The following is a 17,126-nucleotide window of genomic DNA, read 5'->3' on the forward strand; positions in this document are numbered from 1 at the left end:
CTATCTAAAGTTAGCTAGTTTCTGCTAGTGTACTGAGTTCAACTTCTGATTTGTAAGTAGAAAATGTTACTTTGTCATTGAAGAAATACATATTCATGCAAAAAAATCCTGTAAATTCAATGCTGCCTTAAATTAGTCTTTCTCATTGATATGCAACTAGCTGGTACCCACTTACTAGCTTAACCCAGAGACTCCAACCTCATCTCACACAAGGTGGCATTTGACAACTGAGCAAACTCCACCGAGGAAGACTGTCAGATATGGTTGAGATCCCCAGAAAAAGCTGGTATGTTGACCTTTAGTTTGTTCCAAGGATGAATTTTAATGTAGAAGTCCAAAAGAATGTATGAAAGCTAACATATTTGTCTTGTCATATCACCCAGCCTGATGAATAAATATGATATGGTGCATGGTGCAATTCTATATTAAGTAATCAAATGGATGTTTGATTACTGCTGCGCATTACATCACAAACCTCTGTTTGCACAGGATCTGGACAAACTTTATTCTACTTGCAGAACAAAACTTTTGTGTCACTTCTTAATTTGACCACTAGGTGACAGATGAACCACGTTATCTTCTACTCCTCAGAATCTGGTTTTACTGTAGAGAGTAAGGCACTTAAAATGTGTCGTTGTGAGACATCTATTAGTCATTTATAGTGTTACATATGCAATATTTACAACAGCAAACAAACCAAACCACCAGTTACAGCATGTAAATATAATTGCCCTCTGGTGGTCACTTCAACTATAAACACAAGCTGAATAGCCCCCCCACATCCCTCCTAAACCCCTTTTAAGTCTGTTCATTTCAGTACAGTGCAATGCCCTACAAATGAATTTACTGTACACAGAACAAATATAGTAATACAAATTTGTCATTAGCGGTCAGTGGTGGGGTTTTCTCAGTAATAATTATGATTAAAAAAAAAACTGCAAAGCCTTTGTTCATTGCTTCATATGAGTTGTTAACGTTGTGAACTCATTAAAGCTCTTTGGGTGAAATTAGCATAATGATGAATATGCATGTGGAACTGTTGTCTGGTTGACAGATATGACAGCTCAGTATCTGTCACAAGGCTGAGTGACACACAGACACACGTACAGAATAACAATTCAGCTTGCACACATCGCACCCACGCACACACACATACATATATATGTGCACAAGGAGGGAATTCAATGTTGCTGTGGTGAGAGGAGGCCAACATCATCACAATCTGCATTTTCTGCAACACAATCCCCTACCACACTACTCCAGGTCCTGCAGCTGTCTGACATTCAGCCATATGCTGTGTGTGTGTGTGTGTGTGTCAGTGTGTGTGACTGTAAGTGAGTGAATGTTTGGGAGTCGGGGTGATATAACTGTATTTGTGCGTGGGAATGTAGGAGGGAAAGAGAAAGACGGAGGAGCTCACGGATGAGGACAGGTACAGAATAGAGTGAGCAGAGTTCATTTATGTTCACATAAGAGATGGAGCTGGTTTCCCTTGACCTTTACACCCTACAGGCTTGGACTTCTATAATTCTGTCAACATGGAGAGCCATGGGTGACCTGGCAACACCTAAACAAGACGATGACAGATACCTGTAAAAGGCTCTTTTAATGTGAACATAGATCCATTTTTATAACATAGCCTTGAGTGTAAGACTAAAATCGTGGGTTGGCTCTGCAAGACTAATGATGATTGTTTTTTAAGTGCATTTATGTGACATGAGTAATCACTGTTAATCCTAGCATGACAATGACAATGATAACAATGAGCCAAAGAGCTGATGTCATGTCTGGGCTAGTTGTAGTTCTACAAGTTTCTGTAACAAAGTTAAAGAAGGATTCATTTGAATAAACATAAATTGACACTAGCAGTAGTATTTGAGCCGTCTGCAGTTCCTGTCAACGGTGTTAAAACTGTAAATAACAAAGAAAAAACAAATATGTTGCTAAAAGAATTCAAAAAGATTCATAGCTCAAACAAAGTAAGTTAGAAAAACAGGAGGAGAGGGGAAATGTTTGATAAACAACAGAATGAATTACAGATGAACTGGGATAATTCTGGTGCTGTCAATGTGTGATAAACCAGGGCCAAGACACTGCTCCAGCTAGGGACAGACTGTGATACCAACTATTTAAACACACTGGAGGAGTTACTATTAGAGGACTGCTAATCCATCTAATCAATACTGTGTGGGAGGCTGGTTGTCTTCCGAAGGAGTGGAAACATGCTGGAATAATCCCAATTTTGTTCTTATAGGGCCATTGCCCTAGAAGTAAAATTACTTGTGAAAAAATGTGTTCAATATAAAAGTAGAAAGTAGGTCAGTTAAAATGTACTCTGAGCAAATGTTACTGCATTACATTTTTAGGGCGGGGCGGTTAAAACGTTATATACTGACAGTGATGATTATATGATAAAACTATTAAATTCTTTAACCTACCTTAGCTGCTAAATTGGGTTTTACATATTGATTCTAAAGTGAATGCGCTAAGAACAAATGTCAGTAACCTTAGCTGGCAAATTGGCCATTCATTACAGCATCTAGTTCAACCGTAATATTCTTGTAAAAATATCAGCTGCTATCAACTTTGGCCAATTTTTTTATTCCAATAGGAAGATTAAAAAAGTCTGGGCATTTAACATTGAATTCCCTGTTTCAGTAACCTTACCAACTCTGTTTGGCTGACACAAATCTAATGTCAAGGGTAAAAAAAAGTGACAGCAACATTAGCTGCTAATTCTGGCCATTCAATAATGATTTGAACTCAAACAGTGACAGCTGTGTTACCTTGCAGCATTGCCTACTAAGCACTAAGAAGTATGGTAAAAGAAAAAATGACAGCATAATGATTTTCAAGTTAATGCAACATGATAAAATGTCAGTAACCTTAGCTGCTAAATTGGGCATTAATTGAATCCTAAAAACTTCAACAGGGAGACAAAAAGAAAAAAATGACAACATAATGATTCTAAAGTGAATGCGCTATGAATAAATGTCAGTAACTTTAGCTGCTAAATTGGCCATTCATTACAACATCTAGTTAAACTATAATAGTTTCAATAATATTAGCTGCTAACTTTGGCCACCACAAATCTAATGTTTGAATAAAATAAAAAAATGTCCTTAACATTAGCTGATAATTTGGTCATCAAGGTTCTAATGAGAAGATACAATAAAAAACTCTTACATTAGCTGCTAAGTTTGGCCATTTAACATTGAATTCCCTGTTTCAGTAACCTTACCAACTCTGTTTGGCCCACACAAAAAAGTGACGGTAACATTAGCTGCTAATTCTGGCCATCAGAAATTCAGTATTTATTTGAAATGAAACAGTTGCGTTACCTTGCAGCATTGCCTAAGAAGAAGTAAGAGGTACCTCTCTGTGTGCCTTTCATTCGGGCTGTGCATGAGAAAGTCTGCAGCTCTTGTGCATGGGAGAAGTGTACCTTCAAGGCATTCTCGATGAACGGTTTGAAATAAAAATAAATACTGATAAATTTTCTATCTTTCTGTTTATCATTTTTCTGATTTTTTTTCATCCTAAAAATAGTCACTCGTGTCTTGAAGGTTGTTTATACAGGTGAAAAAACAGAAAAAAATTATCCTGGCAATAAAAATAAATGAATAAATAAAAATAAAAAATCACTTGCCTTTCAGGGATTCCATAGGTGTATGACTATTATCTATCTATCTATCTATCTATCTATCTATCTATCTATCTATCTATCTATCTATCTATCTATAGATCTTGAATTATAGAGAGACATCTTTAAAGTTATAGCAACAGATGTTGTAAAGATAATTAGCTTTTTTTTTTCTTTACAGTTTATCTGTTTATCAACAGACATTTTCCTGTACCCTCATAAGAATGGATGTTAAGTATCTGTGATACAATTACCAGTTTTTTTCACACTTCTTTTTTTTCAGTGCATATGAATCAAATGCTCACTCGAAATTTGGCAAATTCAACTTATAAAACTATGAGCCGCTCTATTCAGTACAGCTACATCAGTGCTTCTCAGTCATTATCACTGAACACTTCGCAGGACTGAGCAAATACTACTGTGGTGTCTCAGCTCGAAGGCAACCGGCAGCTACTGGCAACTTTTAAGGTGGGATGTTTTCTTTCATGTTACTTGGTGCATGAGTTGATGTCATGAATCAGCACACCTTCAATATGACTGTGACAACTTTGACCATTCAGTTTGTTTTTATCGGCATGACATAGGCTTTAGCAATTGGATCTTCAGTTGCTTAAAAAATTTAGCCTATTTGAATGTAAATCAGATGATGTGAACTGCAAATAATCTATTTCCGAATCGTTCTGGTGTGCTCCAGTGGCACAACATTAAACAGATGAACCACAGTAAATGCGGTCCAACGCGTAGAACATTTAATGACACAATCAGCCTGATCAAGTGCTCACATCCACTATTACCCGTGAGATGACAACTTTATGCTAAGGCCACCAAACACCTTTTCTACACACCCACTCCTAATCCTGAAATACTTGCAAGGCAATTTTAATTAACAGCTGGAGCCCCGTGCCAAGCCATACCCAGACAACTCCCTCCACTCTGAACTTCCTCACATCCTCACCATTGCCTCCAAATGGAGCTGTAGCTTTATGGTCACAGCGAGCCAGAAATTCAGAGGAAAAAATAGACTCTAAATCACACTTTTAAATGTAGCAGTGTAGGTGGAAGGTTTCTCGTACAGCCAAATCTAACATTGAATCATTTTGTCCTCTATCTTTTCACGCCGCCTGTGGTTGCACTGTGTTTTTTTTAAAGCTACCTGTGTTCTTGAGAACCACCTCCATCTATTGTCTTTAACAATATCTAAAAAACAACTTGAGTGGGAAGGGGTAGTCTGCTGCAGAAACATCTCCCTCCAAAAAAACAAAAAAACAACAGCAACAGAGAAATCCTGCAGTTCAAATTCAGTGCTCTGACTTAGTTCATAAAAAAAAGTGTGCTTAATTAAGAGATGATGGGGAATTTGAAATGAGGCGAATGGAGTCATTTGTCTATCTTTTCCTCTATGAATAATAAATGTTGCATAGTTGTATTTTTACAGTTCAACAGATAGAGCAGGTTTTACCAATTGATTCATTTAATGCTACCCAAGTCAATACTTTTATATGAACAATAGATGAAAAGAATCTATATATTGTGATGGGTGCCACTCCCGTAACTTTACTGTTTCAGCTCATGCTCAGGTCTCTCATCGACCTGGTTTGCAGATGCAGCAGGCAGATGTTTTCAGCAAAAAAGCCCTGATAAACATACCGTGAACTACCTGCAGAGCACCAAACAGTACACAGACAAAGTTAAGAACTATAGTGTCCCGTTTCACCCTGTGTGTGTCTAAACCCCTCCCCACACACAGATAGAGCTAAAATCAAAGATGGACAGATGTTGACCCCAAACATCTGAAAGTCAGGCCAAAGTATCATTGGTTTTTAAATATGGTGAGAATGTTAGCATGTAGTCGGGGAGGTAATTGGTCAGAATGCTAACAGCTTTCCCACTGTTACAGCTACAAAGACCAGCTGACAGCCAGAGTAATGCTAATGCTGATGTGTATTTGCTGGTTGCGTAAGTGATTGTTCACCATAACAATGTAATACAATGACAGTATGTCATGTGTAATCTTCACAGCTTCTTTCCCCTACTCCCAGGAAATGAATTCAAATGCTTAGAAAAAATGAAAATGTAAACATCTGCAACAACATGACAACTTTTCTATTTCTACCACTAATGAAGACATAATGTCATATGACTGAAAGGTCCAGATTTGAGATTGTTTTTTAGAGGCGATTTGCATGATTCAAGTGTGTATTTGTCAGCCAGAGTAACTATTTTTAAACACTGCCGGAGAAGACACAGCGTTTGTCAGAAGCATGGTGAAATGTGTTTTTGTTGGTGAATCACTGCATCAGCAACTTGTCTCACAGATCAAGCTTTAATCCTGCCTTCTTCCTTTCAATCGCGTTAGAAACACAGAGCATGTGAGTGTTCTTGCATATCAATGCAGTATGTATGGGGGGATTTCTGTTGGAAAATTAATCACACTTCCTTTCTAGTTGTGTTATCATCACTGAAGTTGGAGCTGGGCCCAAGCAGGAGGGGGTGAACATACAATCAATGCAGGCATGTGTATACACATATATTCTCAGACGTACAAGAGATTGGTGGAGCTTCAGAGCATCCAAGTTGGATACCTTTTCCTTTCTAATATCTATTTTTTTCAACCTCAGCCCCCAAATCCTGTCAGAGCGTGTCCGTATCCTGGCCAACCACTGGCTTGCCTCTTCCCACGCCCCCCCCATATGAAGTTGGAATTCAAAAACATAACAACTGCAATGTCTCTTCAGGACAACCGGTGTTATTTCTGGTAAGGAAATGTTCAGTGTGCGTTTGTGTGCACGTGTGGCGGGGGCGGTTGGTGTGACTGAGAGGCGGTGGAGGGGGAGAAGTGTGCATGTGTATATTATATATATATATATATATATATATATATATATATATATATATATGTTGGTGTATGTATGTGCCCCTATGTGCATTCTTGAACAGGGTCCAACTCCAAGGGTGCTGTGATGTCATCCTCCCACCTCTCCACTGTGTTTTCACGCCAGCGTGAGTCACAGCGCTCCAGCTCTCTTCATGGGGAGGTGTGTGTGTGTGTGCATATTGTGCCAAAAGGGAGGTATTTTGAACTTGAATTCTGTCTGCGCCTCTGCCTTTTCAAACACATCTTGAAAGAGTTCTCTGTAAGTTCCTGTACTCTACAAAGGGATGCTGGGATTGCGAGGATCATAGCGCAGCATGGTTTTTGACAGGCAGCTTGGATTTTAATCCTCTGAGAAACCACCTGCCTCATCACCCAATGCAGAGACTGAGAACAATATATATACTCTATATTCACCTCTACGTAATAAGTAATAAGTCAGACTTGTAACGGAGTTTGCACATCATGCACAATGATGGGAAATCCCCATGGGACAGACTCATATAGTTCCCTGTAGCTGAGGAATGACAACCTCTTCACAACTTTTTTGTTTATTTGTTTTAGCTGCATATGAAAAAAAATCTGCTACATTTAGTGAACAAGAAAACAAACTGAAAGTGAGGGGTAACCTGACAGAGGATGAAAGTACAAGAGAAGAAAGCCTGCTTCTCTATTTGCTTTTATTTCTACCTTTCATTCAATAGATTCAATATGCTTCTGGTATTTGGTTGAAGCAACTCCCATTAAATATACACATGGTAAATAATTGATTATTTACCCTTTCTTATTCTTGTCTTTGCTATACTTGCTTCAGCAACGGGTTGACAGGAATTTCAGGCGTGTTCAAATGAAGCTGATTGTGTGGGGCTTGTGGTGAAGTGGTTTATTTGTCTAGCTCTAACTGTTTCTGAGCCGTATGCCCGAGGCTACAGACTCCAACTCATGCACTAGTAGCTGTTATGATAATACACCCCCTCCAAACAGTCATCAGTCCATTCCATAAAAGTGCATATCCCGTTCAAGGTCATGGTGTCATGATTAACATGACCAAGTTTGATAAATGAGAAAAAATTTCAATTAGAGTGAAATAAAAATTGTAATGATTTTGGTGACAATTCATCTAGCGCCTCTAGGTGGTCAAAGTTGTCACTTCTATGAAATCTGACACAAAATCTGGCACAGACATTCATAGTGGCCAGTGAATGAATACTGATGATATTGTGATTCCCTGATTTTTATTTTTTTAAATTCTAATATCATGACATAATAGATTCATTTTGGCTCAGACATTTATGTTCAACCAGTGTCATCATCAGGTCAAAATTTTAACTTGTCGACCAGTAAAACTAATGACATCTCAGTCCCATTGGTCTCAGCTGTAATTTGTGTATGCTGCTGATTTGCAGGTGTCAGCCTAAGTACAGCAGACTCTTAGGCTGTGTCTCAATTTGCATACTTCTGTACTCACACTTGCTATTTTGAATGTATAAGTGTGTTCACATTGACAAGCATGACAACATGCAGTGCACTATATGGTGCACTAAAACAGTTAAAAAATTGATTGTTAAACGAAGGACACTTTCTCACCCACAACGGTCGCCATCTTGGCTACATAGCGGAAAAGGAAGGGCCACCAAAAATGGTGACTGAAGGAAGGAGAACAAGTCGTTGGTGAAGATGGCGGCCTTATTTTTATATCGCATGACACAGGCAGCACACACAGGACACACACTGTTCATTTTTAAGTAAAATTAGCCAAACAGCTGGCAGGTGGGCGACATACGCAGTCACCTGGTGCAATCGTCATTTCCGGTGAGTGAGCAATGGCAGTGTGTGCACTACCCTGTTGAAATTCACGCACTAAGCCAGTGGGTATACTGTGTATTAGATGTGAGTGCATTAGTCTCGTTTCAGTGCTATTTGTGTTGCTTGTGTTTCTTTTTAATGTGCAATTGGTGCATTGGATGATTGTGCTCGTGTGTATGAGGCAATTTGATCAAAATGTCCCGCAGTCTTTGACAAGACGTAGGGGCTGAGGAAAGAGAAAAGAAACTGTCCATGTCATAGTATTAGCTCTTTCTTCCGATACAGCAATTGGACTGAACATCATCGGTTGCTATTCTCCTCTTGTCTATTCTAAAACTTCTGCCACTCACTCAGCCAAGCAAATAACCCTGCCAGTTTATCCCCACAATAACAATGTGCAACAACAAAACACTAATTGCACACATACTCTAATCAAGACACAGTGCTCTCCACTTATGAAAAACAAGCGCATCAAATTCTGTCTATTTTCAGAGCACACTGTCTGCCTTACGCCCCTTAGTAAAGGGAACAAAAGAGCCAGTGTATGTGAAAACAACTTGTCGCCTTTCTTCATGTCAATCTCTATTAGTGTAGGAGCGCCGCTTGAGAGGAACTTTGTGAATGGGGCCCATTCTTTTCATTCCTCTGCTTCCAGGGGCAACAGAGCCAGGAATCCCACCGCTCTCCCTCGCTGGGTTACCACGGTCACGTATCCAATAGGTGGTCGCCCCATGTCTGACTTCGCAACTTGACATCTTAATATATCTCAGACTGAATGCATTAGTCGGCCGCTGCAGTGCCACCATGTTTGAGGCTGTGATGTAAAGGGAATTTTGTAATAGATGAAGGGCGAAGAGTTTTAAAAACAGCATTCCTCATTAAGATTCTGTCTTTTCTTGCAGGCCAGTCCTTCATACCACCAACAGAGAACATGAAAGATTATAGTGGAGGTGTAGGCCAAGATGACACAACTTCAAAAGTTTAGACAGACCTCCTCACTGTAGGGGACCCACTGAATTTAAAGGAGTCTCATATAATCTCGAACATGCATTGCTAACAAGTAGGAAGTACACCCTCATCTTCACACTACAAATTGAATCTAAGCTGGTTTTGAGTATGTAATGTGTCCATATTGGACAAGTAATAATTATACTCAAGTACTACATTTAAAAAACACTCAGTAGGAGTGTGGTGCTGAGATGCTGTGTTTGCTTCCCAATGCATGGCACAAATTAAATGGTGGAGCCACTCAAAGATGCAAAGCATTAAAACAAAACTGGTGGATAGTGGTGAAACATGTCGAGAAAGAGTTTGGAAGACACAACTTTGTCTTTGTTAAGGTTTAATTGGCAGGGATACGCCAAAGTTGTAGTTTAACTGAAAAAAGTGCTGTGGTTGTTCTTGATATTTTGTAGAATAACTGCAAAAACTGTATACTAAGACAATTAGTATAGTACAGTCTGTACACAATTACTATGTTAGCAATACAGAATGGTGACACAATAATTGAAATATTGTAGACTAACAGCACAAGTATAAAATACACTTACTACAGACTGTATATAATCTGTTTTTCATTATGGAATTGGGACAGCGTTTATGATGAGGACTGTGGCCTAATTCTAATTGTAACTGTATTTTGAGTATGTAGTATTATACATTCAGACAGAGAAACAAACAAACTTGTGTGCATTTTGTCAGTATGCACTGTTGATAGGCACTATTGTTGTCTAAATGTAGTTGTAACATCCTGTTAGTGTCTGTTTCCTGTTTTATTTTGGTGTACTTAGCTCTTGAGTCATTGCAGTTCCTGTCCTCATGTCTTCCTCGCCCCCTTGACCATCCTCACCTGTGCTCCGCCCACGCACCTGCCCCTGCTGTTCTCCGCCCATTCAACCTGTTTATAACCTGTTTACTATCTTGTGTTTTTTTGTTCTCTGGCAGATTGTCTTTGTATGTCCTCATTAGACGTTTTCCTGCTCCCTGCCTGCTAGTGTTTGCCTTTTTCAGATTGCTTCCCTGTGTATGATCCTGGATTTTTTGAATAAAGACCATGCTATTTTGAATTTTATCACTGTTGTTACAGTAGTAGCTCATTTCAGCAGAAAACATTAAAATACATTGTGTGAGATGAGGAGACATCTCACACAATGTGACAAATACAAAAAAACAACAAATGAAATAATAAATCTGTGCAAAAGACATTTAATCTCTGATGATAAGTTTTAAAATTTGAAATTATGATCAGTTTGATCAATGGTTACCATCAGTGCACATATTTTATCATCACCAATACATTAAGCCGATAGAGTATAGGCCATGACATGACTGATCCATATTAAATATATTTTTCTGTGTAATTAAAAAGTAGAATAGTGTTGGATCAGTACTTGGCCAACAGCAAATACCTTTGGATGAGGTATCAGAATTGATATCAGGAGAAAAAAAGTTGGATCGGTGCATCACTAAATATTGTCGTTAATACGGCATCTATAATACTGCATGAGTAATATACAGCAGTGCACATATTAGTTTATTCACTTTAAAGCATTTGAACATAACTGTTGTTTTTTCCTTCACTTTCCATTGAACTGGAAAGTGAGTTTTGACAGCATGAAATGTCAGCAGCTGGTAAAGTGTTTGTTCCATCATTGGTACAGACACACACATGCTCCTCTGCATCAGATATCAGGAGTATTTTCAGGAGCTGCAGTAAGGGCCTCTGCTCTGCACACAGGCTTTTCCTATGGCTGCCTGGTTGATGTGCCATCTTTTAATCTAATAATGACATTACAGTAGTTTGTTCTCATAAACAAACTGATTACAGGCAGAACGAACCCCATAATTCCATCACTTGATGAATTACGTGTTCTCAAGTTGTCACTGTTTTTCTGCTGCCCAAGTAACTAATGCGTCACTATTTTATTCATATAACTAACAGGAAATTTTCATTTTCAATTGTGTCATCGATTGTTGGTGATGTATCTTTTCTACGCTTCAATCCATACTGAACTGCATTTTGTGGCTAGCCCAATTGGACCACTTGAGCTAATCCTGTGGGAGCAGTTTTTCACCAGAGAACAATACAAACCACCCACACAAATATCTGCCCCATGACAGAATGGGGTGGGTAGTGTTAAGACCCATTGAGCTACAGGAATAGAATGGTTTTAATGACGGTAATCTCTTTTCCTTTGTCTTTATTGGATTGTTATGTAACGCTGGATGACATTTTAGAGTAATGGATGCATGGAAAGTGGAAATAAAAAGAAAGTCAGAGGTAAATGCGGAGAGAATGAGTAAGTGAGGATGAGAATATGAGCTACTGTCACTGGAAGCAGAATTAATAATTACAGAGAAGAAAAGACAGACAGGCTGAGGACAGAGAGTACAGAGAACAAGGTTGTAGCTATTCACTGGTGGTTATGTAGGAGAGAGATGAATTCCTGCGACTCACATACTATTCACCCACTCCTGATGTTGCCACCTGCTGAGTCGCTTTAATTAGGGCAGTGTTCTTTTTCTTATCTAATTAAAATTTTATGCTGAAATAAATAATGTATGTGAGGGAAAGCAAGCAGGTGGATTTTGCAAATCTGGGTGTATAGCATTTAAATAATAATCAAACCCCTAAAATGCATATCGTAAATGCACCTTTGTTGCTGTCTATTAACTGATATGGCTATATCTATATTAACTGCTACACAGGCCACTGTATGTTCATATCATAAATACTTTTATTTTATATTTGCTTTACTCCAGACTTTGTGTCTGGCATCTCTTCACATCCAGACTGTTATGTGCATTATGTTTATTTTGGGTGCTGGGGCTGGTTGCCATATGACAAATGGTGAACATAAGTTACTCTATGCACATATTAATAAAAGAACCTCAGCAGTTACGATCTCAAGTATTTTTCAATGTGTTTACGGGTACGAATGCTTCTTGATCTACTGCAAATGAATAAGATAAATCCGAGTAATAGACATAATTTCAGCCACTCAAGTTAAAAGCAGTATAAAAGCAACCCCGCAGCAAAACAACTTGACATGGCATTGAACCACCCTAACCCTGGTTTGTGGCTTCTGTGGAGCTGTTCAGTATTCGCCCTTGACAAACTCAAGTGAAATGCATGTTCTGTATCCTTTCTGCGTCATACAACGGATTTGTGTGTCAGAGAAGTGAAGCATTCCCAGCATCCTTGGAGCATCCTGCATCCAGAGCACACAAACAAACATCTCAGCAGTGTTTAAGGAGCGGTTTCATCATTCTTCCATTATTGAGATCAGTGGTGAGTTACCTTTAGGAAATCTACCTAATTATTTAGCTATCACTCGTCAATACAATGCGATGTTAAAATGTAAATGTATAAAGCAGTGTTGTGTTTTAAGATGCTCTAATTCATGTCCAATCAAACTCACCTATACAGAGCATTCCAGTGCCTTTTTTTTTTCATCCTATCTCTCTGCTTTCATCAGCCTTTTGATAATCCCACCCAGAACCAAACTGCAAATAAATGGTAAAGGCAGTGAAGCAGCTAATGTCCCATTTAATTCTTGCAGAGTTGGTGGAAATCAAACAGATCTAAAAGTAGGCTACTGTTCAGCTCCCTCAGAAAAGCTCAGGGTAGCAACAATATGCGGCTCTTTAATGGAAATGGGGCGATTAACCAGATGTGAATTTGTCAACCAACCAGTTTGCATTCATCCTTGAAGTCTTTTCTCTTGTTAAACTTGAAAATACAGTTTGAAAACACTTCTGTTAAGGAATTAACCCACCTCCGGTTGTTGTCTGAGTAAGTTTTCTTGTGTGGCATCTACTTTGCCTCATTGTGGCGCACTAAGCTGTAACAGTTGAAGTACTAACCCTTGAGACTCACAGGTACTTGACGAGTGGCGAGAACTGCAATTGTGGTTGGTGTTTTTTTCCCCCAACAATGCATCCATTACACAACTGAAAACAAACTTTGATAAGCGACACAAAGGTGAGATTTCTGAGTCATCAGAAGTGTTTACAAACAATATTTTTCATTTTTACGAGAGAAAAGACCTCGAGGCTGGTGACTGACAAGGTTGGTTTGACAAATATCTAAATGATGAATAAAATGTTTGCAAGCGGCCAAATGAGGGGCCCGAGCTCTTACACATTTACTGTTTAATTTTTTTTCTAATTTTTTAAGTTTGTTGAATAAAACAATGCATTGATATCTGCATTGCTGTCGCACTTCCTGTCAGGTCAAAAGTCAACAGAAAATGGTGGCCATACTTTTGCATGAAACCGCATGCAGCCTCTGATGGATTGCCCAGTTATTTTGTTGCACCTGCCTGGATGCGAAATGCAAACAGATGATGCAATATTAGCTGAACACTTGCACTCATCAACACTCAAACCTGCCACACAAACACCAGTTGCTTGCAGAGAGAAGCCCATCAGATCTCGTTGCCACGGCAACACTCTCCCTCTTTCCCATCCCTTTCCCCAGCACTCGGCTCTTTCCGCCCCCCTCCCCTCCCCATCTCTCGTAGTATCGCGAGAATACGCCGGCGTGAGCGCGGCCGCTCGGACGCGTATCGCGAGATTTGAGCCCAGAGGAGTCGATGGAGGAGGCGGCGACCTCGCAGTCGCGGCGAGGCGGAGCGAACCGCTGCAACTTTGGATGAACTTCTGATTTGAGCGAAGCGAGAGGCGGTCGGCAGAGTGCGAGGACGGCGGCGGACGCAAAGGTGAAGAGCCCCAGAGGTTTTTCCGCCTAGAAACCTTCACAGCCGGTTGTTTTTTGTCTCTTCCGGCGGCCACGGGTTGTGTACGCCGGTTGACTGACCACTGAGGGCGAGATTTACCTCCCGACAAGGTGGACGTTGATGAAGGTGAGTGCGGTCCCTCCTCTGCCGGCTCCTCTCCGACTCTCCGACGATATCAACACCGTTATTTTTTGGTGAGGAACAAGCCGAGTTGTTAATGGTTTGAGTTTTTAATCTTCGCATTTCGGTGTTTGGGGTAAACGCTCACGGATTTCAGGTAACGTTTGGCGGAGAAAAGTTTAGCCGGGAGTCAGGTACTGTTATGATTAACGTCATTTTTTTTAAGCTAACATATGAAGTAGGTTGTAATCACGTCGTTAGCTGAACATTTCGGCGCAGTCCGCAGTTTAAAATGCAGACTTCTCCTGAAGACACAGGAAACCCAGCTAACTGACCATCAGATTAAGGTAATCGTTGTTTATTTTAGTCCCTGCCCGGCTGCTGTATAATTGGGATGGCTAGCTGCTGCCGCTCTTGTGGGTTTCCCGTCTCTCTCAACCTTTTTTTACTTGTGAACGGTGCATGTGAATGCCGTATTGACGTGATTTATCCATTGCAGATGCATGCTGTCACATCTCTGGCTGTGCAGCTCTTTGCTCTGAAACTCACGCAGTGCAAAGTCATGACTGTTGCACTGCGTTGTGTTGTCAGGCATTGCCGTGGTTTGCAGGGGTTTGCTTGTGCATTTGCAGTACTTCATTAGGTAAGGTGTGGATTCAGACAGAGGTGCAACCGTGTGTCGGACAGTTGATGACTTTTCTCCTAAAACCAGGCTATTGGTTTGTTAAAATGTCATAAAAATCATACCTTATCCGTTAACAAAAAAACAAACAAACAAAAACAATGCACAGCTAGGAACTTGCAGCAAATCAAACATCAGTTAAAGCAGAATTTCTACCAAATGCTCTGTCAAAATCTGTCTCATTAATCAAAATGGCCGTCTGTGTAGCCTTGTCAGATTTGAATAGTGATGCAATAGTTTCACATTTAAATCATGAAGGTGCCATAGATGCTTTGATCCATTTTACCACAGACGGAGCAAGCTATTGATTGAGCAAAACCCGGTGTGGCTTTAGATAAAATAAGAAAACTCCTAACACTCACCGAAGTTCACTTAAATACAACTTTATTGGTCCATGTTTGTGTCAGAGCTCTCCTCTGCCCTAATGACACAGTGAGAGGGATTTTTTATTGTCAGTGGACCCCCTGTAGCTGCTCTGTATTCTGTAATTGCTGCCATCTCCACCTGTGGAGCCTGTCCCCAGGCTACCAGCTTCAACCCTCCGGGGTGCTTACATACACACACAGAAACACACTCCTTCCCCCTTTGACAAGCCCTAAATGGACGCGTCAAAGAGATCTCATCTCTATTCATCGGGTGGCCAGGGAGGGTCATATTCTCAACTCGAAACACAACAGCAGCATTAGAGATACGTTCCCTCCGAGACGGCATTTCAACTTCTTTGTCTGCTTTGCTTTGGCTGCTGCAGCCGCTGCGTCAAAAAAAAAAAACAACCCAAAAAACTCATGTATAAGCAGTCGAACATCTCATGCCATCAGCCCTCCCTCGTCGGTGCCTGTGAATGCCAAGGCTGAGCAGATCTGGGGGCTGTGTCGCATTTACAATATTAAGTAGGCTATTGAAATTGAGTGTGTAGGTGGAGGCGCGCATGTTCTGTAACACATGTAGCTCTCAAATTAAAGGGGAGGTGGGAAAAAAGGGAAGAGAAAAAGCTAAAAGCTGCTCATCAGCAACTGGCTTTTGGGATTTAGAGCATCTGAAACGTCTCTCTAGGTGTTCCCGGATTAAGCAGCTGGAGTTGGCTGCAAAGTTGTGAACTCTCTCCATCATAAGCAGAGTAGGGGATCTTATTTGGGAGTTTCAAACGAAGAATTTCCCAGGGCCTTAGTTGGTGCTTGCAAGCAAAAATCTTAAGGTTTAAATTTGTATCAGATGCACTGTGATCTAGATGTGGTCAGTCTGTCAAGGAGCCTCTCATGTGTAGCCTGGGCCTATCTGGGACAGACAAGGTTTTTGGCAGTGCACAAAGACAGAAATCTGGCGAATGCAAATTCAGGAAAAAGAGGACATTTCGATCTCACAGCTGGACAGCGTGCACTTAAACTATCTACATGCAATACATCACTGACAGAAGCTGAACATTTCTGTTTTTTCGACCTCCCACACCAGCCTCACTATACTGCCCCCCCCCCCCTTACCTGGTTACTTTCTTGCATCTCTGCCTAGTCCGCCCCTTCTGTCTCACTTGTGTTGCTTCTTCTTTACTCTCCACCTCCCACGATCCCCCCCCTCCCTTCTCCCATCACTGACAGTGCCTTTTTGCTCTTGTCTTCCTTCCTTCCTGTTGTGGAAGGCATGCCAGGACTCTGACATTCTCCTCATCTCTGTCCATGTCCCTCACCTTATCTCTCCTTCTCTCTTTCTCCCGTTCTGCTTTCCCCTCACTCCCTCTTTGACTTAATTTCTCCTTTTTCCTTTTCTCTGTGTTTTGGTCTCCCTCCCCTTTCTGCTGTCTCTCCGTCTGCTGGAGATTGGAATGCGACTTCCCCCTGCTTAAGGTCTTGGGGTGGGCTGTCTCTTGAGAAATACCAGAGCATGAAATACTCTAACGGTGAATAGATCACACTGCTGGGCAGAATGATTTAATAAAACTATGAGGCGCCACCAAATTAGGGGTGTCCCTGCATAGAGAATTTAACGGTGGCCATCTAGCTCAAATGCTGTGCAGATATTTACTGTAAAATGAACATAATAACACCTGTTTCACTCGTGCTGGGTTAAGTACAACACTACCAGTTGTAATTACAACATCGGAGTCACATCAGGATAGCATTAGGATGCTACATCAGGGTGACATTAGGAAGCTAGCTAATTGGCGCTGCCCATTATAAGCATAATTCACATTTCAAACAAGATATGGTGGATTTGTCAGGTTTGACTGTAGACAGGAAGAAAGGTCTGAATGATGGAAGGGGTAGTCAG

General features: G+C 40.5%; 1 protein-coding gene and 1 long non-coding RNA gene across 5 annotated transcripts in view; one reads left to right on the top strand and one right to left on the bottom strand.

The window, feature by feature from the left end:
* Positions 1–12,085: 12,085 nt before the first annotated feature.
* LOC139612153 (uncharacterized) lies at positions 12,086–13,780 on the bottom strand. The gene is made up of 3 exons (XR_011686448.1): positions 13,587–13,780; positions 12,743–12,827; positions 12,086–12,532 (listed from the first exon to the last, which is right to left on the bottom strand). It is a non-coding gene; the product is annotated as an uncharacterized lncRNA (long non-coding RNA).
* A 157-nt stretch (positions 13,781–13,937) lies between these two features.
* sipa1l1 (signal-induced proliferation-associated 1 like 1) overlaps positions 13,938–17,126 on the top strand; it is a 75,173-nt gene continuing 71,984 nt past the window's right edge. For 2 of the 4 annotated variants that reach the window (XM_071467416.1, XM_071467415.1), the window contains exon 1: positions 13,938–14,188. The gene's annotated coding sequence lies outside the window, so the exon portion shown is untranslated. Of the gene's footprint in view, positions 14,257–17,126 lie in introns of all 4 variants that reach the window. The other 2 variants (XM_071467414.1, XM_071467413.1) reach the window with 2 other exon arrangements.

Source organism: Trachinotus anak, unplaced genomic scaffold, assembly GCF_046630095.1.
Source record: "Trachinotus anak isolate AG129_WGS33_773 ecotype Australia unplaced genomic scaffold, CSIRO_AGI_Tana_v1 ptg000031l, whole genome shotgun sequence".
Classification (NCBI taxonomy): domain Eukaryota; kingdom Metazoa; phylum Chordata; class Actinopteri; order Carangiformes; family Carangidae; genus Trachinotus; species Trachinotus anak.